Source organism: Ursus arctos, unplaced genomic scaffold, assembly GCF_023065955.2.
Source record: "Ursus arctos isolate Adak ecotype North America unplaced genomic scaffold, UrsArc2.0 scaffold_6, whole genome shotgun sequence".
Lineage (NCBI taxonomy): Eukaryota > Metazoa > Chordata > Mammalia > Carnivora > Ursidae > Ursus > Ursus arctos.
This window is the reverse complement of record NW_026623078.1, coordinates 18,225,695-18,249,851: the sequence shown is the minus strand read 5'-3', so window position 1 is coordinate 18,249,851 and position 24,157 is coordinate 18,225,695.

Genomic DNA, 24,157 nt, shown 5'->3' with positions numbered 1-24,157 from the left:
TTAAAGTACTTTTATATCACTTTCAAAGTGAAAATACGTGCAAATACAAAGTATCAGATTATTGTTTTAATGAAAGGGACATAGATAAATTAATATTTCCTTTCACTCTAACATAAATGGAGACATAGAGAACTTAAGTCCATACAGCAAAGTGTTCAGTTGTAATTTTTTAAAAAATCACATTGAAAAAATTAGAGTTCTTAATCTGCACTAAAGAACCATGCATTTTGAAAGGGAATAAAATAATTAGGCTTAAATTATATCATTTTTCAAAGCAAACATGACAATGAACCATCTCTTTTCTTGTTAAGCAAAATGTATTATTTTTGTTAATATTGCTATTATTATTTAAATTTATTTAAAATAATTTCTGAATTATTAAAAATATACAATTAACATGTTTTTAAAAACACTTCAAGATTTACATGGTTTTACCTATATTACCTTGTTTAATTTTCACAGTTATTATTTAAGATAGAGGGGAATAGTTTTTCTTTGTAATTTTTTTTTAAACTAGGAAATAAATATTTGAGCTCTGATTTACTCCTTTCAATTTCAAATTGAGATGCTTAGTTCAGTGCCGGGTACATTGAGAATACCCAATAAACGGTTTTCTAACCTATCTTCACCTTACAATGTCTGTGGTTTATTTTCTTCATAATAAATCAAAATAGTGTCATCAATTACCTAATTAACAGATTCAAATTATGTTGAAACCTAACTCCAAGTTAGATAATATTAGTCAGGAACAGTTTCACATCTTCTTTCATAAAGGCTTAGCAGGTCCTCAGTATGTGGTTGGCATTTCGTGCCTTATGTAAGTGTCCCCCATGTCTGGTGAAGGGGAGCTTGGTTTGGCAAACAACTTCAGCCAGGAAGAAGAGCTGCCTTCTTGTAACCCATCCTCCTGGAAAGGGTGCCATTTGCAACTTATAAAAGATATAAAGGCATCATATGTGTGCTGGTTTAGGACAACAAAAATGTCTTGTTAACTTAATTTTTTTACCTTATTAATCCAAAATCAAAGTTACTATATTTATCGGTTGCCTCAGAAACATGGGAACTAGTTTCATATCTATATCATTAAAATTGTTTTCTTTCAGACATGAAGATATTTGCATTGTTTTCTGAAATATTCCAAGATGATCAGCTCAAAAAGTTCATTTGCAAGTAATTTGGCACAGAGATTACACGTTTTTCCACAACATTATAGGAAGATGAAGTCAAAAGAGGGACCAAAATGGACAGACACCCCATCAAATGATATCTGCCTTTCCGAGCATCATAAGAAATAAAAAAGCCCCTAAGCTGACATTTGGAAGGTCAGATTTACAGAAGCTCATATAACCATATCAGTATCATGGATGGAAAGCCAGAGTTCTTTAATTCTAAAGAGGGCTCAGTAACAAATGCTTCCCTCCCCATTTGCTAACATTTCTCCAATCTCCCATTCTAGCATCACCATTTAGGTTCAAACCATCAGTATCATTGCAACATCCCCTAACTATACTATTGGTTGATGAATTGATTGGTTGAATAAACATTTATATAATTCTTAATATGAGCCCCACATTGTTCTAATTGTTTTATAAATGCTAACTCATTTATTTAATCCTCTAAAAGGTGTGGTATATGCTATTTTTATTCCCATTTTACTGAAGAAGACACTGAGCACGGAAAGTAACTTGACATGTCAAGATACCACAGCTGCTAGAGCATCAGAATCAGGCTTCAAACTGGCTGGTCTAGCTTGAGTCTATTACTATTTATTAACCACTACTTATATTACTTCCAGCCCCTTCCCTTCCCATCTCATCTCTTTCCTCTTTCCAATCCACTTTCTATACTAGACCAGGTTAATCTCTATCTATTTTGATCATGTATTTATTAAATACACCCTTGAATTTCTGCTTGTACCTGTACAAGTCACCAGAGGCTCAAGATACCCTCCGAGTCTTCCAGAAACTCACAGTTTAGCAGAGGAGACTGACATCTTGATGAATGGTAGCATGCATGTTACACATTTTGTATGCCTGAATCCTATTACTCTATTTCCTTTAGATTTTTGACTTCTGGCATATACATTAAAGAATGGCAAGGGAAATGAAAAATGAGATACAATTTTATTAATCTGGGCAAGCACATCATAACCCCAAAGATGTAGGGATTTTTGTAAATGATGTTTCAGTAAGCAGCTCAGGCCCGAGTCACCTTCAACATAGATTTTGTCCATCACAGTATAAAGCATGCTGGGCAGGTATATAACTGGCCCCAAGTGCTCACCTCTGCAAAGACTACAGGGCTGCTTCATAGACATAAGGCAGGAAGAATGAGGATAAAGAGTGGACACACATCGTTTTCCAATGTGTTTACCGCTGAGAGGTAATTGAGTGTCAGACTGACCAAGTTTGCCAGCCAGACTTTCTCCTTGATAAAGGCCTGGAAACACTAGATCTGTCCTATTTATTCTATGTGTGTTGAAAGCAGTGGAGATTTTCTCTCTTTTGGGAATGGGAGGAGAGAGAATATGGGTTCTCTCCAGCAGTGGAGTGAGACACAACCCCAAAGGAGCCCTGAGTGCAAAACCACCTGACTCTGACAGAAAATCAGACACTTCCCAAAGAGCAGACTTGTAAGCTAAGACTTGGCATAAATTTAATAAATAAGCCTAAATGTTTACCAGGAAGACTAGAGAAGAACAATGTATTTCTAGCAAATGGAAGCACAGGAACAAACCTATGCAAGAGGAAAAGAACATGAAGGGTCCAAGAAAATGCCATGGCCAAAGAGGCCTGTATTTTCAGGGTAAGACCCAGGAGATAAGACCAACTGGGAGGTGAAGGTTGGCATGTGAATGAGTTTGAGAAGTGGACTAGGAAATCTGGGCTGAATTCTAGAAGTCGTTTTCCAAGTATGTACCATGAATTTCCGAAATTCTGTAGAGGATTTTGAGGTTTCGCACACATTTCATTCAAATACCATTTAAATTACATTTCTAAAATATGTGACCAAAATGACATATTCTAGAATTTCCCCCTGAGGATTACCAATATAATAACTACAACCAAGTTATCTCATTATGGGGTATACCTTTGACTCTTTCTGTGCAATTTTATAACTTCTGATGAAAAAGAATTTGATTAAGAAGTTTGTAGAGTTGTCCTAAGCATGTCTACTTAATTGATATTGGGAAATGCTAAGGCACGGTACAGCTAGTTTTAGAAATTATGGTAAGATGTGTTTTTATTTTGTACAAGTTTTATATTTGTAAATGCTACCTTCTTATGTTTTTGAGGCAAAATAATTATGCATTTCTGCCTACAACTAGAAAATGTAGAATAATCGAGAGCTATCTTTTATGTCAAGGAGAAATGACAAATCGACTTTGCCGTCACCTGACCATCCAACTAATGTTGGTCATAGTGACAATACAAAATAAAATCAATTTGTTCTGCTTCTACACAAAATCACTCACCGGCAAAAATACTATCATCCTATTCATTTGGTCTAGGGTTTATCTTTAGTTGCATTAAGATATGCCCCACACGCCACCATGTTTTATGCAGTGAGTTTTCCAAAAGAGCTTCTATGATTCTTGCTACGTAGTAATATCATTCTGTAATACAACATAGTGTGCATGGAAATAAAGCTTTAAGCTTCTGTCTGCAAAAATAAATAACTTAATGTTATTTTTAAAAACACGACTTAAACTTGAATGTGATCATATTCAAATATCTTAATGTATCACATGTGTTGGAAAAGCTACATTATCAGGATGGAGCTTATTAAACTTTCTGTTACTGACCTTGCACAAATGTCAGATGAGTCAGCTACTAGAAAATTCAATCTGCTAATTCAATCAAGACAAAAACATTCATTGTTCTTGCTTTGCGTGGTATTTTCATATGGACTTACTATTTTGTGGGATGCTTGACACACATTCAACTGTAGAAAAAAAATCCATAATGTGGGACTGTACTTGGAATTCTTCAGATCTAGCCTGTTGAAGATTAATGATGTTTTTCATAGTTTAAATATCTTAATTTCCAAGAACACAATGACATATGATGATATTTTAGTATAAAGAAAATATGTTTTACATATGTAGTTGCAACTGAATAATATAAAGCAACTGTTAACCTCCAAAATTTATAAATGACCAAACGAGCTAGATCTCATGAATTACCAAGTGTCTTAGTCAGCTCATGCTGCTGTAACAAAATACCAGAGACTGGGGGTCGTTAACAACAGACATTTGTTTCTCACAGTTCTGGAGGCTGGAAAACCCAAGATCAAGATGTCAGCAGATTCACTTTCTGGATTGCACGTGAAATTGCAATGTAGTGTGCTCCCATGGCCATTCATGCATGTTTGTGGAGGGAGACAGAGATCTCTCTGTCTCTCTCTCTCTCTGTTTGTATAAGAGCACTGATTCCATCATGAGGGTCCCACCCTTATAATCTAAACCTGAATACCTCCCAAAGCTGCACTTCCAAATACTATCACACTGGGGTTAGGGCTTCAACATAGGAATTTTGGAAGGGCACAAACATTCAATCCATTGACACCAAAAGGCTACCCAGGAACACATACAGTCATCTCCAATACAACTCACTGTCCAGTCCATCTCACAGGTAATACGATGAGAAAGCAAAAGAATGGAAAAACTGTTTTCCTAGATGTGCCCAAGTGGTTGTTCCACTTTTAATAGGTAGTAATAATAATTAAGATGTTATCTTTTATTTTTTATTTTTTTAAGATTTTATTTATTTATTTGACAGAGAGAGAGACAGCGAGAGAGGGAACACAAGCAGGGGGAGTGGGAGAGGAAGAAGCAGGCTCCCAGCGGAGGAGCCTGATGCGGGCTAGATCCCAGAACGCGGATCATGCCCTGAGCCTAAGGCAGACTCTTAACAACTGTGCTACCCAGGGATCACGCCCTGAGCTGAAGGCAGACGCTTAACGACCGCGTTACCCAGGCGCCCCAAGATGTTATCTTTTTAAAATCCATTGTCAATGACACGCGAGCTGTCCATTTTGTTAAGGCATGGTGTTTAAATCACTGATCTTTCAATTATTTGTGGTAATTGCAGTAATTTATAGGATTTCTATCATTCTATTATTGGTTGTCTTGAGTTAAAGTGCTGATATTAATATTTCAAGGGAAACCAAAGCTAATCACCCTTTATTTTCTAAAACCAAATACCCTTTCTTTAGGGAGAGCAGAGTATCTAAAATTTTATTATTAGAATGTTTCAGTGTTTAATTGTAACATTCTAACAATAATATTTTTCTGAAGGGATTTTCAAAAAGTCTTCTTAAAAATTGCAATGATAATTGAAAAATGATTTTCTGGGCTATGGGTTAAAGCATTTGAAATTGCTGCATTGTTAGACTTGGATTAAACATGGGTGGATTAAAAATGGATGATATATGTTGGGAGCCAGATTTCTCACTGTTGGAGGAGGGATTTACAGAAAAGCAAGATGTGAGAATGAACCTTATGGTACTGCATTAGAATCAGAGACGTTAGGATCTAGAGTTCGGGTTCAGTTTATTTCTTTTTTTTTTTTCAAATAATAACTTTTTATTATGTTATGTTAGTCACCATACAGTACATTCTTAGTTTTTGATGTAGTGTTCTATGATTCATTATTTGCGTATAACACCCAGTGCTCCATGCAATATGTGCCCTCCTTAATACCCATCACTGGCCTATCCCAATCCCCCAACCCCCTCCCCTCTGAAGCCCTCAGTTTGTTTGCCAGAGTCCATAGTCTCTCGTGGTTCATTCCCTCTTCTGTTTACACCCCCATTCTTCCCTTCCTTCTCCTAATGATCTCCCTATTCCTTATGTTCCATAAATGAGTGAAACCATATGATAATTGTCTTTCTCTGCTTGACTTACTTCACTTAGCATAATCTCTTCCAGTCCCTTCTATGTTGCTGCAAATGTTGGGTAATCGTTCTTTCTGATGGTTGAGTAATATTCCATTGTATATGTGGACCACATCTTCTTAATCCATTCATCTGTTGAAAGGCATCTCGGCTCCTTCCACAATTTAGTTATTGTGGACAATGCTGCTATGAAATTGGGGTGCATATGGCTCTTCTTTTCACTACGTCTGTATCTTTGGGGTAAATACCCAGTAGTGCAATGGCTGGATCATAGGGTAGTTCTATTTTTAACTTTTTAAGGGACCTCCACACTGTTTTCCAAAGTGGCTGTACCAACTTACATTCCCAGCAACAGTGTAAGAAGGATCCTCTTTCTCCACATCCTCTCCAACATTTGTTGTTTCCTGCCTTGTCAATTTTTACCATTCTAACTGACGTAAGGTGGTATCTCAATGTGGTTTTGGTTTGAATTTCCCTGATGGCTAATGATTTTGAACATGTTTTCATGTGTCTGTTAGCCATTTGTATGTCTTCATTGAAAAAGTGTCTGTTCATATCTTCTGCCCATTTTTTGATTTGGTTATTTGTTTCTCGTGTATTGAGTTTGAGAAGTTCTTTGTAGATCTTGGATACCAGTCTTTTATCTGTAGTGTCATTTGCAAATATCTTCTCCCATTCCGTGGGCTGCCTCTTAGTTTTTTTGACTGTTTCCTTGGCTGTACAGAGCTTTTTATCTTGATGAAGTCCCACAAGTTCATTCGGATACAGATAGAGGGATTCAGAAAAAAGGAGAAATATTTGTATACATTTCATGGCTCTGTTTGCTAAGAGGGCTTTGAAGCAATCACACTCCTATGGTGTGCTCACCAGGGCCCAGATCTTGATTTCTAACTATTTTCAAATAAAGAAACCAGGACTCTTTGGAAAAATGATTCTAACACTGGGGCAGCGGATATACAAGATGACCCTGGAGCTTCTTGATAGGCCAGAAAGAAAGTGCTAGAAAACAAAACAAAACAGAACAGAACAAGAAAAGAAACCGAAGGATGGGGCATATCAAGGGAACACACAGGGCCAACCTAAAGTGCCATTAATGGCCAAATTTGAATTTTCCAATGGAAGAGTCTCTCCATGTGCCAGTTAAAATTATGGCAAAAAGATAGACACAGACTAAAGCATAAGCCAGCAGAGTGCTGAACTCCAAAAACAAAGAGAAATCATGTTAAGTTTCTTGAGAGGTGAGGACCAACACAGGAAAAGAATACCTTGTTATCAGATTTCTCCTTTGCAACACTGGAAATCGGAAGATGGGGTTTGAGGAAGGGAACAATGTCCTTGGAATATTGTGCCTAGCCAAGCATTTATAAATAAGTAAGGAAGAAGTAAGGCCACATTCAGATATTTCAGATTCCAAAAGCATATCACTCATCACAATTGTTTTTTTGTTTGTTTGTTTGTTTGTTTGTTTGTTTTCAGGGAAGAAGGAAAAGGGGGTGGAGGAAGAGTCCAAAATATTGCACCCAAATAATAAACTAATCTCAAAAGGTACTAATAATATCTATAAAACAGGAGTGGGTAAAGAATCTTGTGAAACTTAAGTCAAAACAAATTTTGATAATGTGTTTGCAAACTATAAAAGTCTCTGCTAAAAATAAAGTTTAAAATTATTTGAAAGATTCAGTTGCTGACTCCCACCATAATGCAGGAGAAATGTGAGCAGTTGAAGAATAAACAAAATTTACTACTCTTCCTTTCAAGTTTCTAGATCTGTTAAATTATTTAAACTTCAAGATTATAAACTGCTATGTAAAAAGACCTATTCTCATTCATGACTACTTATCTTTGTGATTCAATATTTTTTCCATTCTGTACAACCAAAAGTCTGAAATAACTTCTTTCCATGCTGAACGGATACCAGACTTCACTATCATTCTTAGCTGTCTATTTAATATTATCAAAAATATTAAAATTGTTAATATTCTTTAAAATAGTTTCCCTGTTCTTGTCTTCTTGTCCCATAATATAGTATATATTACAAAGTTGAATTTATAAGGTCTACACCACTAAAACAGTCCCTCTTTACTCATTTTAGATGTAGTTGTCTTTTTTTAAAAGGGATTTTCTATTAAGAAATATTTGAGAACTGTGACTGTAGACTTTGAGGAGGAAAGTGCCATAAACAGAACCGTGGTTTAGAAGAAAATAATTCTGGTGGCAGTGTGGTGAACGGCTGGAAGAGGAAAGAAAACATAGGGACATAGTAGGAGACATTTAATATCCTGTTAAGCATTTTGATTATCAGAGCTACAATTTGTTACACACTTGTTGTGTGCCTGGGTTTGTGTGGACTCCTTCAGGCACACTGGGCAACCTCTGTCATTTTCACAACTAGCCATGCAGGTGTTATCACCATCTTGTTAGTGGCCTGCAGTGGGTAAGTGACTTGTCCAATCCAGGCTCTTCATATGCTACGGCACAGAATTGCTTCCCAGCGATTTCACAGTACTGTGTGTGACTTAAACAATTAGACAATTCTTTCAGATACGTTATTTACTGCTTTTGAAGCACCCTAGCACTTAATTCCAGGAAGCAGTGAGTAATTCATATGCATTCGTGGATAGCTAAAAGAATAAACAAAGATAATCAAATCTCCCCAGATTTCCACAGTGTTTTGGTTATTTCAAACAATAAATATTAACTAACCTGTATGCTTTTTTTTCTTTTTGTTGTTTCTGTTTGAAATTTGAGTCAAATTATGTTGCAAAACCCACAATTCAGAAGACTGGGGGAGGAATTGTCCTTCTCCATATATTCATAGAGTAGTACTTTCTTCTTAGTAAACTGAAACTTCAAACACAGGTTTTGGATTGAAAATTTATCTTAGTTTTTTTGAAGATAGTAAAGTGAAAAAAAAAAACCACACATTTGAATTCAGGAAGCCTTTAAGCATCTCCTCTGCCCGCCCCTCCCCCCATTCTTCCTGTGAAGCATCAGAATAAACATCCCACGTTTGAACTAAATCACCCACTGTGCGTAGCTGATATCATAAGCACAGACATATATATTTTATAACCAGAGCTCTCACACCTTATCAGAACATTCTCATCTGAAACGTGAGGATGTTGGGACCCAGGCTTTTTGCATGCGGTCGTATCAATTAAGGAGAAAGAGAAAAAGTGCATGGCGGGGAGGGGGGGTTACCCCGGTTTGTTTAGGCTTCACTTAGCTTGGGTCTATTAAGGTCTAATTCATTATGTGTGTTACCTGATTGTGAGCAAAGCAGCGGAATGTTGTATTTCTTTGTAATGCTGACATTTCCTTCACACAAGTTAAAATTAAACCTTTTATTAGTTCAGGGAAGGCTGAGGCAGGAAACAATAGAAGCTCAGGGAGAGTAATTATTTCTGTTCCTTTGTGTAGGATGTTTGAGCTTTTGATTAGTGGCACTATACAGTACTTAACAGCTAACCAATCTTACCATGATTAACAATATACGAGAAGTTTTTTATCCTAACAGTGTGCCGCACACCCCTGAAATGTTGGCTTTCTAGGTTTCTTGGTGACTTCAATCTTGCTTTAAAAATACCTCTCATTTTCTGGGGTGTTTGAAAACGACCATACTATCAACAGCATGGAGTAGAAAGCAGCAGGCATGGCAAGAGGGGATCGCTATAAAATGGATGCAAAAAGCTGTGGGTTGTACGCCATTAAGCGTTCTCAGTGTGTTTCTAATGAGCTTATGATGGCCTCACCGAATTACTGTTTCTACTCCAGCCCAGTAAATTACAGTATGCCCAAATTAAATCAGTGGGACTCAACAGAAGCCAGTCTTCATCAGGGTCCACATTTGTAAGAATTAAAAAATCATACTTAATCATATTCAATCATGTCCATTGTCTCCAAAGTATTAGGCTCAATTTCTTCCCCCAAATATTTGGGTCCTAGAGTTGCTTTATGCTCAAGAAGCAATTTTCTTTCTTTCCCTATTTTCTACAAGTGCAATTCTTATTCTACGTCTGGTCAAAGCACTTGCAGTGTGAATGTTGAAGATGAATTCCAATTCAATAATCACTATTAAGTAGTAAGATTATCATTATCACATCTGTATACATTAGTTACTAAATATGCGTGGCTTTCTCTTTGATTTTAAAGTGTTCTAAAAGCTGGGGTTTGGTAAATTATATATCATTAGTTAGCAATAACTTATGTCATTTGGGCTAAAAATGTTTTTTAAAAGCCTCGAGGAGAGATTGCAACACGTGTCATCTGCTGTGTGAATGAACAGAAATGTTGTATAGATAAAATAAATCACGCACATAGATCAGCTTTCTAGAATAAAAAATGAAATGTTACCAAGGTTTGAACTGGGAGAAATAAAACTTACAGAATAATGGGATAATCACTGCTTTTTTATTATTTCATGTAACTATTGTGTCAGGTAATTTCTACTTGTAACACTTCTTGAGCACTTGAGAGGAATGTGTATTCTGCTGTTTTGGATAGAATATTCTGTATATACCTGTTAGGTCCATTTAGTTTATAGTGTTGTTCAAATTCACGATTTCCTTATTGATTCTCTGTCTGGATGATCTATCCATTGTTGAGGGTGAGGATTAAAGTCCCCAACTATTATTGTATTATTGTTTATTTTTCTTTTTGGCTCTGTTAGTTTTTGCTTTAAGTGCTCCAATGTTGGGCACATAAATATTTATAGTTGTTATGTCTTCGTGATGTATTGATTTCAAGCTGTACCATAAAGCCATAGTCATCAAAACAGTATGGAATTGACATAAAAAAAAAAGAGGGAGAGAGAAATAGACCAATGGAGCAGAATTCAGAGCCCAGAAATAAATGCAAGCATAAATGTTCAACTAATATTTGACAAGGGAGCCAAGAATACTCTGAAGAAATTTTCAGCAAATGGTGCTGGGATAATTAGAGATTCACATGTAAACGAATGAAACTGGGGCTCCTTTGTGATTCAGACAGTTAAGCATCTGCCTTTGACTCAGGTCATGATCTCCATGTCCTGGGATCGAGCCCCATGTCAGGATCCCAGCTCAGTGGGGAGTCTGCTTCTCCCTCTCCCTCTGCCTCTGCCTCTCCACCTGCTGCACTCTGTCTCTCTCTCAAATAAATAAATAAATCTTAAAAAAAAAAAAAGAATGAAGCTGGATCCAGATCTTGCACCACTCACAAAAACTTACTCAAAATGAATTAAAGACTTAAATGTAAGACCTGAAACTATGAAAAGAAGAAAACATAAAAATGAAGGTCCTTGACATGGGTCTTAGTAATAAATTTTTGGATACCATAGCTAAAGCACAAACAACAAAATAAAAAATAAATGAATGGGACTACATCAAACTAAAAAGCTCCTGCACAACAAAAGAAACCTCAACAAAGTGCTAAGCCAACCTATGGAATGGGAAAAAAATTTGCAAAACATGATATCTGATAAGGGGTTAATATCCAAAATATATACAGAACTCATACAACTCAATGGCAAAAAGCAAACACACAAATAACCCAATTAAAAAATAGGCAAAGGACCTTGAAGAGACATTTCTCCCAAAAAAGATATACAAAAGGCCAACAAACACATGAAATGATGCTCAACATCACTAGTCATCAGGGAAATATAAATTAAACCCACAATAAGACATCACCTCAAGTCTGTTAGAATGGCCATGAACAAAAAGACAAGAAATGACACATGCTGGCATGAATGTGGAGAAAAGGGAAGCCTTGTGCTCTGTTGGTGGGAATGTAAATTGGTGAAGCCACTGAGGAAAACAGGATGGAGTTTCCTCAAAAATTAAAAATAAAACTACTCTATGATCAGCAAATCCACTGCAGGGAATATTATCCAAAGGCAATGACAAAAATACCAACTGGAAAAGATATCTGCACCCCCATGTTCATAGCAGCATTATTCATAATAGCCAAGACATGGAAACAAGTATCCATTGATGAATGAACGGATAAAGTTATAGTATAATATAAATATAAGTATATATTTATACATATAGTGGAATAGTATTCAGCCACAAAAAATGAGGTAATCCTACCATTTGCAACAACATGAAGGGAACTTGAAGACATTGTGCCAAGTGAGATGAATCAGACAGAAAAGACAAAAACTATATGATTTATATTTTATGTGGAATCTAGAAACAAAACAAAACAAAACCCCCAAAGTCATGGAAAAAGAGCTCAAACTTGTGGTTACCAGAGACAGAGGATGGAGGACGGAGAATAGGAGGAAGGTGATCAAAATGCACAATTTTCCTTGGTGATCAAGGCCACAAATTTCCAGTTAAGAAATAAGGACTAGTTGGATGCCTGGGTGGCTCAGTCTGTTAAGCATCTGCCTTCGGCTCAGGTCATGATCCCAGGGTCCTGTGGTCAAGCCCCAAGTTGGGCTCTCTGCTAAGCGGGAAGTATGCTTCTCCCCCTCCCTCTCTTTCTGCCCCTCCCCTGGTTCGTGCTCTCCCTTTTTCTCAAATAAATAAATAAATAGATAAAATCTTTAAAAAAAAAAGAAAGAAGACCTAGGGATGTAAGGTAAACCATGATGACTAGAGCTAACAGTGCTGTTTGATATATGGGAACGTTCCTAAGAGTGCTCATGACAAGGAGACAATGTTTTTCCTTTTTTTTATTGTATCTATATGAGAAGATGAATGTTGGCTGAACCATTGGGGTAATAATTTCACAACATATGTAAATCAAACAATCCTGCTCTATGCCTTCAACTTATACAGTGATGTATGTCAATTGTTTCTCAATAAAACTGAAGCAAATCGAGAAAATTTTCCCATTGTATTACAGATAATAAAAGGCTGAGCCAGAATTAATATCCAGAAAAAAAAAACAATATTAAACAATTCAGTTTCACTGTCTTTCTTTTGTAATTCTCATTGGTTTGGGCTATGCAGGAAGAAAAAAGAAAATGCCCCCAAAGAGTATTTAAATGGAATCGACTAGCAGTTTCCATTCTCTAAAACCAGACAGCATAATCCCTGCCCATTAATGTATTAATTGGTTATCACATTACTGGTGGAGGGTCAAATTAGGGTATTTAATTTATAGTAGGAAATAAAATTCCTCCTTCCTTTCCCACAGAATCCTGCCATCATCCTGCCCAGCCTCTCCCCATCTGGCTCAAACCAGGCTCTGCTTTTCACAGAGAGCAGCTTAACAACAGGACTTTATACAGTTATAAATAAATAATCCAGGTTCTCATTCCTAAAATGGAACGCAAAGCACAGAGCTGGTTTAGAAGTTGGCATCGTGTGTCCTGCGTATGTGAAGCATCAGCGTTGATTAGCACAGACAGGAGATCGGAAAACCATAAAGCACTTTTGAAACCTTGATAGGAAGTGACTCTCTCTGGATGCAGATTTATTGATACTGACAACATTGTTTTTTTCTCAATTTTTAAAAAAGTGAAAGTACCTTGTCCATGGAAAAATACAGAAACCAAATGAATAATAAAAAAACAACAGCTCGGTAGAACTAAATGTCCTAGAGCCTGAAAGAACATGTGTGTGTGGTTGGAGGGTGGGGAGAGAGAAAAAGGAAGAGAAAAAAAAAAGAAAGGGGGGAGTAGGGAGGAAGGAAGGAAAGGTGAAATACAAAATGCTTTTAGCAGAGTTTAAAAAAAATAAATATCCTATACAATTTTCAAATGTTTGCCAAACTCCAGACCTTGGGCTCATCTACTCCTTTAAAAGGAAAGGCCTATGACATTCAGCAACATTAGCCCAAAACCTGGAATCTTGGGAAACACCATCTCACAGTGACTTTCTATAGTCATACAGGCCAAGGAAAGAGATTGAGATAAAAGTGAATCCCGTCCAAAAAAAAAAAAAAAAAAGATAGTAAAAAAAGAAAAGAGAGAAAAAAAAGTCTTAAAACACATAGCAATTTTCTCAAATGTCTGTCTCTCAATTATTATTATTTTTTTGTTTTTGGTTAAGAAAAAAGAGAGAGCTTTTACCAAGCCTTCCCAAATTTATTTGTGGTTAAGTCAAAAATTGAGTCACTGAATGGCTGAATTATAAGAAAATCCCAGGACTGTAATTCAATCTTCCTCAATATCGTCAAACACTCTCTTTACTGACACCACAAGGGAGAGAGCTAGAAATCACACTCAATGTTGGAAGTGAGGATATTTAGTGCAGGGCAGGGAGGCTGTTCTGTCAAATTCCAAGGCTGCGTTCCCAGAGGAGGATATGCACCTTTGGGTGCAAGATAGTAAGGTGGCTCACATATCTGAGAGTGCTCTTTCTGGACCGTACTCTTTCTGGACCGTGCTCCAAACTCCTTGAACAGGCTTTCTGTGCCAGACAAGGTTTTTCTTCATTCTTTGTGACTGTTCTGTCTCAGTAAACACACTCAGAACAAGTAGACCTCCAACTACATCCTTCCTTTGGGATCAAACTCCCAAGTTAACCCAATCCTAAACAGAGCAGTGCACAACATAGACCCTTAAAGAAGCTGAACACTGTCTCAGAACCACGTTTAATTGAACATATGAAACCAAAGTCAGGGGAAGTTGGAGGGCCACTCAGTCACCGCAGAAAGGATAACACTGCTGGTTGGAGTCTTTGACCCAAGAATGGCCATGGCCATCTGCATAGTATAGTCCTTAAGGACAAAGAAATAGGTAAAAAAAAAAAATGTAGATGTGGAAAACATGATTGAACTGCACCATTTCCTGCTCTTCTTCCCCAGCATATGTGAAATTTCCTTTGGAATTTCTCATGGGTGTAGATTGAGTTCCCTGTACAATAACTATTGACGATCACTTCCATGGTCTCTCATGGAATGTGAGGTTGCCATGGGAGGGAATATAACACTTAAAAAACTTCAAGTGATCAGAAACAGTATTCATCAGGATGTCATCAAAATATTGTAATGGTGAAGGAATAACAATATAGAAGACAAGCAGTATTTTCTAAAAGATGAAAACTCAATGCAATGAAAAGGGCTTAGCAGTTGCTACCCAAAAAACACACTGCGAAGTGATATGAGACTTTTGAAGGTATAATACTTGTTAAATTCGTTATATCTATTATAAAATTTAAAATTTGGGGGAATTATTGGTCTGAAGTTGTGCCTGGGCAAGGAGAGAGACTGTAGTCTAATTCAGTGTCTAGAGTATCTAGGAAACTGATTTCCATACATGAAAGAGTAAATAAGCTAGTGGACATACAAGCCAGGGTACTCTGCTGGCCTGCCCTCCTCACTCAGAGCATCTTGACCGGATCCTGAGCTCACTGCCAAGGCCAACATTATTCTTATTGGAACTTGAACATTCTAAGAGTCTAAGAGCCAGCCAGGCCTTCCTTCTTGGGTTCTGCAATACTTGATGCAGTTTAACCCCTTCGGTGGTAATAGAAAGCATTCACAGACTTGGTGGGCACAGCAGCTTAGACACCGAGAGACAAGGGCATAATAATGACAGGGGGCTAAGCCTAGATTTTACAAAATGGGAAACCAAAGGATCCCATGATACCTGTCCACCTCATCCTTCCACCTCCCACCACTAAGTAAACTATGGTGGGATCAAGCTAGGCTTTGAGGGATCTGAAGAAAATGGCTTTGTTCTGTGAGTTCAGTTCCCTCATCTATAAAACCTGAAAACATACCTGCCTCATAGGGATATTTAAAGCATTAATAAAATAAAGGCATGCAAATATCCTAGTGTTATGCTTACCCATGGTGGGGTGGCCAGGGTTCATTCACCTCTCTCACCTCAAAACAGAACCCTTACTTAGGAAGAGAAAAAGAAACCTTGCTATCTATTCAGAGCAAGTCTCTGGCACTTCTCGGAAAATGAATTTGGTAACCGTGATTTTTTTTAAACTTACTGGATAACAATATAAATTTATAAAAGATAAGAAAAGCTCAGCACCACCAGGGGCAATTTATTACTCAATTTCAAAGACAACATGAGTTTGGAACTTTGAAGAAGAGAAACTGGTGATACATAATTTAATCTAGTTCTCAAGTGCTTACATTTTAATTTGGATTGTTTAAACACCACTCATGAGACTACAGGGACTTTAAACCATATCACAAATCACAGAATGAAGCACTTTATTTTTCAGGCAAGTTTATTAAAGGTAGGCAGTTGAATGACAAGTAACTAGAGTAATCATGAAAACATTTTTTCGTGATGAAGATGGATGGTGGTACGCTTGCCTAAATAATACAGTTAGATAGGCAGCTTATACTTTTTAGGAAGACATCATATCTGGAATGTTCCTCCCTCTTCAGATAAGACTAGTTTCTGATTTAGAGAGAGCTTTGAAATCTATCCTATGGTGTGCTCAGTGGTTAAAAACAAAAGTTTAGACATATTGATGTAGGAAAGATGACATTAGGGTTTGAAGCCGACGACCAAGAAAAAATTCTTGAGACGTCTTTGGTGCAAAAAAGTGATTTTATTAAAGCACAGGGACAGGATGGGTGGGCAGAAAGAGCTGCACCAGGATCATGAGGAGTAACCCATTATATACTTTCAAGTTGGGAGGGGATTAGGGATAGCCTAAGTCTCTAAGGAATTTTGGAAGCAAGGTTCCCAGGACCTTGAGGGGGCTAGCTATCGTTGGGAAAAAGTCATTTATTACTGTCTAATAAAGCCTAAGTCACGAGACCCTTCAGATATATATCGGTGGGCATATACTTGGGGGATGATTGCCAACACATATCTTGGGGGGTTTAGAGATAAAGGGAATTTCTAAAGGAATTTTTATATGTTAAAGTACACTTACAGGATCCTGGGGCAGGGAGGGGTGTGTCAGTCTAGGATTGTCTTCTGCCCTTAGCAAAGTATTAAAATCGAGGCCATTGAGTCCCTAGAGGGATGTCACTCTGCCTGTTTCAAGGACTTGTTAATGGGCTATAGGTAGTAAGGAAATTTAATAATTTTTCTTCTGTCTTTGTTTCCCACATCACATATTATAAGAGATGTCTAAGATAACTGCTTAGTAAAATAACTTATTAAAGGGGAAAACAAGCAAACATGTAATCGTCAATTTTGTCTCCATGTAGAAGTATCTCAGAAAGAAGCTAGTTCGATTAATTCAAATTAATTGATCCCAGTGTGAGGCCATTTATATAAAAAGACACAGATACATGTGACAAAACATTTAAATTTTGTACACACATAGATATAAAAATGCAAAGGAAATAGAGATTATGAAAGAAATATATAAAACCCTGATAGCTTTGAAAGGCATTGGCATTTGGTGTTGGGAAAGGAGGAGGACTATAGGGAAATAGTGGCTGGACTCAACTGCGATGAGGTAGGGGTTTTATATCTGAAAGCCAGCAATCGGTAAAATTGTTTTTCTTGACTTCTAGGTATAAAACAAACAAACTGAAAAACCTCAAATATCCTAGCAAAGAAATTAAGAAGCTTTCACTTTAGAAATCAAAATTATACACAAAGCTGGAAAAAGCAGGTTCAGTATTGCACTGTGAACTAATCTATTTAGTAAGAATGAGATTGCTTATATTGCAAAATATGACTAGTCTCATAAGCTAATAGTTTTTGATGAAGAAGAGTATCTGTAGAGTAGAATTTGCAAAATAATGATGGATTTGTAACAAAGTTTGTTTCTAATCTGTAATAATATAAGAACAACATAGGCAATGTAGTGAGTTTTTCATAAATTTATTTCCTTAAAGCGTTGTTCTTTATTCTCAAAATATTTTCTTTCTATTTGTGTTATAAAAGCTCTTTCTTTATAAAATGGATGGTGGTAGAAGATGGTAATTTATTTTTTCCCCTACTAGCCTTGCTTGATGAAATAGAATTTGAGCAAACTTTTATTAGTACCTTTATTAGCTGTCTGTGAACTAAGAATTGTTCCTGGCGGATTGATGTTTTATCATTATGCGATGTCTCTCTTCACCTGCAGCAATGATGCTAGCCTAACCATCCACTTTGTATGCTTAGGATAGCTATATTAGTTTAGTGTTAGCCTACTATGTATTTTCCCATTCTTTTCCTTTCAACTTTCCTGTGTTCTTAATTTTAAGGTGTGTCTCTAGTAACAGCATATATTTGGATATTTAAAAAAATCACTATGCAGTACCTATCTTTTGATTGAAATATTAATTATATTTATATTTGATATATTTACTGAAATATTTGTGTTGAAATCTACATCATCCTACTTGGTTTCTAGTTTTCTATCTCCTTTTGGTTCTCTTTTTTTTCCTCTTCTGTGCCTTCTTATAGAAAAATGTCAAGAATTTTTGTTCCAATGTTCTCCTGTATTAGATGTTGGTTATACGTTCTTTTTTCCCCCCACTTAAGCTGTTACCATAGAGATTAGAACATTCATTCTTAATAAGGATTAATATAAATTAGTATTTTTATAACATCCTAGGTAATGAAAGATCTGAATATTTTAAATCCATTTACACTTTTGTGCTATTGTTTTCATGTAATTTATTTCACCTATATGCCTTAGTTTGGCTTCTACCTTCTACCCTCATCCCAAACAGATCCTGGAAGAAGAATTAGCTTTCAGAGCTTATTTGGAAATTGATCCCAGAAGGAAAGTGATCCAGTAGGGAAGGGAGAAAAGTTAACAAAGACTATCTTAATGATCAAGTCACAGTTTGGAGGTTTAAATGTGTTCAGGACTGTACTGGGTTGAACGGCTTAACCGTGCATGCTGCTTCAACTGTTTATTACGTTCTCAATGTTGATTAGTGTATTTTTCAGTACCAAAATGTGCATTTGATTTTTTTTATTAATTCCAGTTTTCTGGTAAAATTCAGATGATGGGATGAAGAATTTTACCAGAGAACTATATAGCCTATTAAACCATTATGCTCCAGCCTGTGTCAACCTCCAACATTGGCACGGTGTGTTGAACTGTTTCTGTTCATTTTTCCTCTTTATTTTCATTCATTTGGTCCTACCATTGTGTGAAGCTCTGGATTATGCTATCTTCCTCCAGAGAGGATTTACTTTTCTTCTGATAAGTAGCTAGAATAAACACTGATCTCTTTCACTCACTCAAGGTTTTCAGTCTGTATCAGAGCCACTGTAGACCCTCTGCTTTGATTCCTAAATTGTAACCTTTTTTTAGGGCTTGACTGGAATCCTGGGGTATTTTCCTTCTTAATAGGACTTGAATTTCAATTTTTCTTTCCTCTTCATCTGAATACTGAAACTGTTGAAAACTCTGCTGAAATTTCTAAACTGAAGGTTTCTGCCTGTCTTCTAGTTTCTCACTTGATGCAGTTTAAGAATCAGAAAGTGCCAGAAAGGGAAGAGAAACAGAGAAGGTAGGGCTCACTTTAAAGCATTTCTCTTTTCGCTGGAAGCTTGGCCCCTTAAAACCTTGTTGTATAAAATTGTTTCCTTACTCATAAAATAGCTATTTGCTTGTTTGTGTTTATCCAGTTTTTATTTATTTGTTTTTGATGGGATCATTGGTTTAAAGCAAGCTATTCTCTCACAGCCAGAAGCCAGATTACTGTGTTAAGGTGGAAATTCTAATTTATCGTATGGTCTTAGTGAATAACACCAGCAGTAAATGTTGAGAGTCTCTGGAGATTTCTTTCCCCATAATTAGTAATACCTTAAGTGTAGATGCCATGCTTTTTTATGAAGGTAGAAATAATAGGGAGGAAAAGGTGTATAAGCCTTAGCAATTTATGAGTGTAAAATCCACCCTTTTTTAACCTTCCCCCAAATTACTAAAGTGCCCTACGTGATGATCTCTTTTAATCAATTAACAATTGAATTATTTCAATTAAAGCTAAAGTTTTAAAACATATATTAATTTTTGTTCCTCTGTGCTCAGAGCTATTTTAAGCAGTAAGAGCTATAAACGGGGAAGGTAGCAGAGAGCAGAAAAATAGATATGTGATAAATAGTCCTTATTACCGGTGAGTTTATAACCAAGTTGGTCAGAAAAGGCTAACAAGTGTAAGAAATCACTGAACAAATAAATGTGAATTACATCACATTGACAATAAGTGTAAAGGAATCATAATATAAAAAAGATTCACAGGGGCAATATCTAATGAGGTGTTAGGACCATTATTGTGATAAAGTTATTTGGTTATTTGCAACCAAAATTTCTACTAAGATTAGTTAGTCTTATATATTTTATGATATCCTCAGAGGAAAAGAGCTAATTTATGCAACATGTTTATTCTTATAATCCATCATAATCACCATTACAAGTCCCAGAATGAGAAACTGTACATGCATGTCCACACAGAGAATATTCTAGTCAATGAAAAAGCTCTAGGAACAAATTCTCTTTTTATGAGGTTAGCATTCTCAAGCAAAGAACAGATTAGGAGCATTTACTAATAGAATTATTTGTATTCTTATGCAAATACGAAGTGAAATTAGTTTGTTCCTGACACTTTTCACAAGGAAACTGGACAAATTCTTGTGGTGGTATTCTGTTTTGTTGTTTTGGCCAAAGATATTAAAGGACTCAATGATCTTAAGTCATTTTTAAGATTACACACTTTCATTTTCATATTTATTTATGATTTTACTCCAAAGAAAGCCAGCAATAATAATAATACATCAATGATATGATTTAAAAAAATAACAGTAAGAACATGGAATTTAAATAGTAGATGCTTTATAAACAGCATCGGGTATTTTTTATGATACAGCCATTATTTTTAATGTAAAAATCTCAGTTTATTCTGAAGCATAACTAGGTAGGAAAGCATTGTAAATATCATTTATAAATGAATGCACTGACACAGCATTATGTAAGTGCTATAGCAAAAAAAGGAGATCGAATGAATCTATCTGTATGTGAATGTATGTATATATAAACATATACATATTACAAAAAAAACCACAGTGCTTTAAGAACTGTAATAAAATATATGGAGTACTGCTTTAAGGTCTAGTTAATGCAAGTAACAACCAGTTATAAGACAAGTGGGAGAAAAAAAAAACTTTGATAGTAGCAACAAAATAGCTGAAGTACTAAAGACAAGGTTAACAAGCAATGGACACCATCAATAAAAAGGAAACTTTAAAATACTGAATGACACAAAAGAAGATTTTCATTAAAACAAGTAGAAAGTTCTACTATATACTTGAATAGAAAAAAACCCAACAACGTAATGAAGTCAAAGTCTCCCAGTATTAATCTTATCAATTGGTTGGCCAAATATACACAAACATTCTAGGGAAAAAAACGTAATAAATTAGACCACCTTTGTAATTTGTTAAACCATGGTATAAAGCTAACTATATGAAAACAGAGTGGTATGTGCTTATAACTAGATAACACAGAATAGAAAATCCATCTAAATCCATAAGTCACTCTTTTCATTTAATAAAAAGAGAACTTCAATTTCAGTAAAAAAATATGAGTTACTAAGTAAATTAAACTGAGTCAATAGTAAGCCATTTTGGAAAAAAAAGTACATAAATTTGGATTCCTGCCTCACACACAATAAATTCCAGATGGATCAAAGAATTATAAATGAAAAATTAATCATAAAGTATTAGTGGGAAAAAACTCAAGCACATAGAATTCTTTTAAAATGTCAGAGTGGCGAAGGCCTCTAGCCAGTGCACACAATTCTAGAAGCCTTGAAATAGCATATTGGTAAATTCATCTATATAAAATACAGTATTTCTGCCTGAAGAAAAAATAAATAAAATCAAAAGGCAAGTGACAAATGAGAAAAAATTGCAACTTATATCACAAATTATTAGTTTTCCTAATGTGAAAACATTTCTACCAGTTAATAAGAAAATATTCCAAAACAGCTGAAAATTCACAAAGCACATGAATGAGCAAATTAAAGAAAATAAAATACCAATATTTGACTCCTAAAAATAGGAAAAGACACTCAATCTCATTCATAATAAAGAAAATATAAAGTTATAATTTTTCAAGATATAGTTTTCACTTATACATATTGGCAAATATAAAATTTGATAACACAGAGTCACTTTCATACTTCTTGCTAGAAGTATAAGTTGGTACAATGATATGGAAGGCAATTTAGCACTAGTTAGAAAAAAGTTTCAAAAATTATGATCACCCTTTGCTTTTATTTATATTCTACTATTGGGAATTTTTCCTACATATGTATTCACACATGTTTAAAATAAATTATGCTTAATTTCTCATTGAATTACCTTTTGGTATTGCAAAAATTTTTAAGATTTTATGTATTTATTTGCCATAGAAAGAGCAGGAAAGCACAGGCAGGGGGAGCAGCAGAGGGAGAGGGAGAAGCAGATCACCCCCGCTGAGCAGGGAGCCCATGTGGGACTAGATCCCAGGACTCTGACCTGGGACCACGACCTGAGCCAAAGGAAGTCAGTTAACTGACTGAGCCACCTAGGGGCCCCGATATTGCAAAAATTTTGAAAGGAACTTGTTTTCATCACTGAAGGAATGGTTAGGATTATTCTGTCATTGTATTTAATAAAGCACGTTATCAAGAAGAATTAGAACTTCATTTTTCTTGAGATCAAAGATGTCTAAAATATATTTTTAAGAAAATAAAGAAGATGAGAGTTGTGTTTTGGGAAAACTACCTGTTTGGGGTTGAATTGTGACCCACCCCCCCAATTCATACATTGAAATTCTAAACTCCAGTACCTCAGAATGTGACTGTATTTGGAGATAAGGCCTTTGAAAAGGTAAAGTATAAAGAACTCATATTGGGGCCTTAATCCAATATGGCTACTATCCTTATAAGATGAAATTAGGGAATAGACAAAACACAGACCTAGGGGCAATCATGTGAAGACACAGTGAGAAGGCAACCACCTGCAAACTAAGGAAGGAGGATTCAGAAGAAACCAAATCTGCCAACATTCTGATCTTAGACTTCTAACATCTAGAACTGTTGTTTGCATTTCTGTTGCTTAAGCCACCCTGTCTATGGTATTTTTTTGTTTTTTTTTTTAAAGATTTTATTTATTTATTTGACAGAGATAGAGACAGCCAGCGAGAGAGGAAACACAAGCAGGGGGAGTGGGAGAGGAAGAAGCAGGCTCATAGCGGAGGAGCCTGATGTGGGGCTCGATCCCATAACACCGAGATCACGCCCTGAGCCGAAGGCAGACGCTTAACCGCTGTGCCACCCAGGCGCCCTATGGTGTTTTATTATGGCAACCTGAGCAGACTAATATACTACTATTTGTGTAAAAATAATCTATATTTATGTACATATGTATTTGCTTGTATATGTATAGAAAATATCTTGAAGGATAGACAAGCTGGTTGCAGTGTTTTCTATGGGAAAAGTAACTGCGTTGTCAATGAGAAGGTATGAGAAGGAGACTTCTGGAAAGAAGAATGGAACCAGAGGAAAATTTGAGTAGCAGCTCCTATTCATTTCATTAGCATGGAAAATCATTTAACCATACAGCATCTCGACTAGCCATCTGTAAAATAGGATGCAAAAAGACCACTAACTGACTTCCTAGTATCTACAAATGAACATATATTTAATGTTACATCATCTGAGAAATTTTTATCCACTTAAGAATAAGTGACGACTGAGGACAAAGAAATATGTGAACAGTGAATATCTAACCAGAGGATTAATACTATGTGTCACGGAAGACTGAAGTTCAGGAGAACCTGAGGATGAAAACATGTGCTAGTTCCATCTTAAGCAAGGAAAAAAACTAAGAAATAATCCTATTGCTTATGGGCAGATGTTAGCAGAAGACAGAAAGGAAATAGGAATCCCCTATTTTATTTCTATCCTTCCTGTCAAAGAGAATGATCTTCAGCCTGGAAAGAGTGGAAAATATACTGGGTACGGGGAAATTGAAACTGAAAGATAAGTGAACAGATTGCAAGAGAGCATCTAGCTTCTCAAAATGAATCTACTTTTCTGGACCCAGATGAACTGTTCCAAGGTACCAAGAGAACTTGTCGCAAAGAGCCCTTGGCTATTATCAATAATCATTAAGGAGATAGTAGAGAAGAATAAATGTTACCCTGGTTTTAAAAAGTTTCAGAAGGTGCTTTCCACAAACCACAGAAGTCTCATCTTTTTCCCCTCATTCTTTATTTCTCAAACTTGTTAGATTGTTATAGAATGAAGACAAGTCTCTGGAGCAAGTGGTTAATTATTTCAGATATGAGCTTATGGAAAGGAAATTCGTAATCTCTAGAAACCAGACTAGGTACACACAAAGAATAAATAAATAGTGGTGGACCAACTGCTTTTTTTGTTCTTGCAAATTACTTTTCTCATA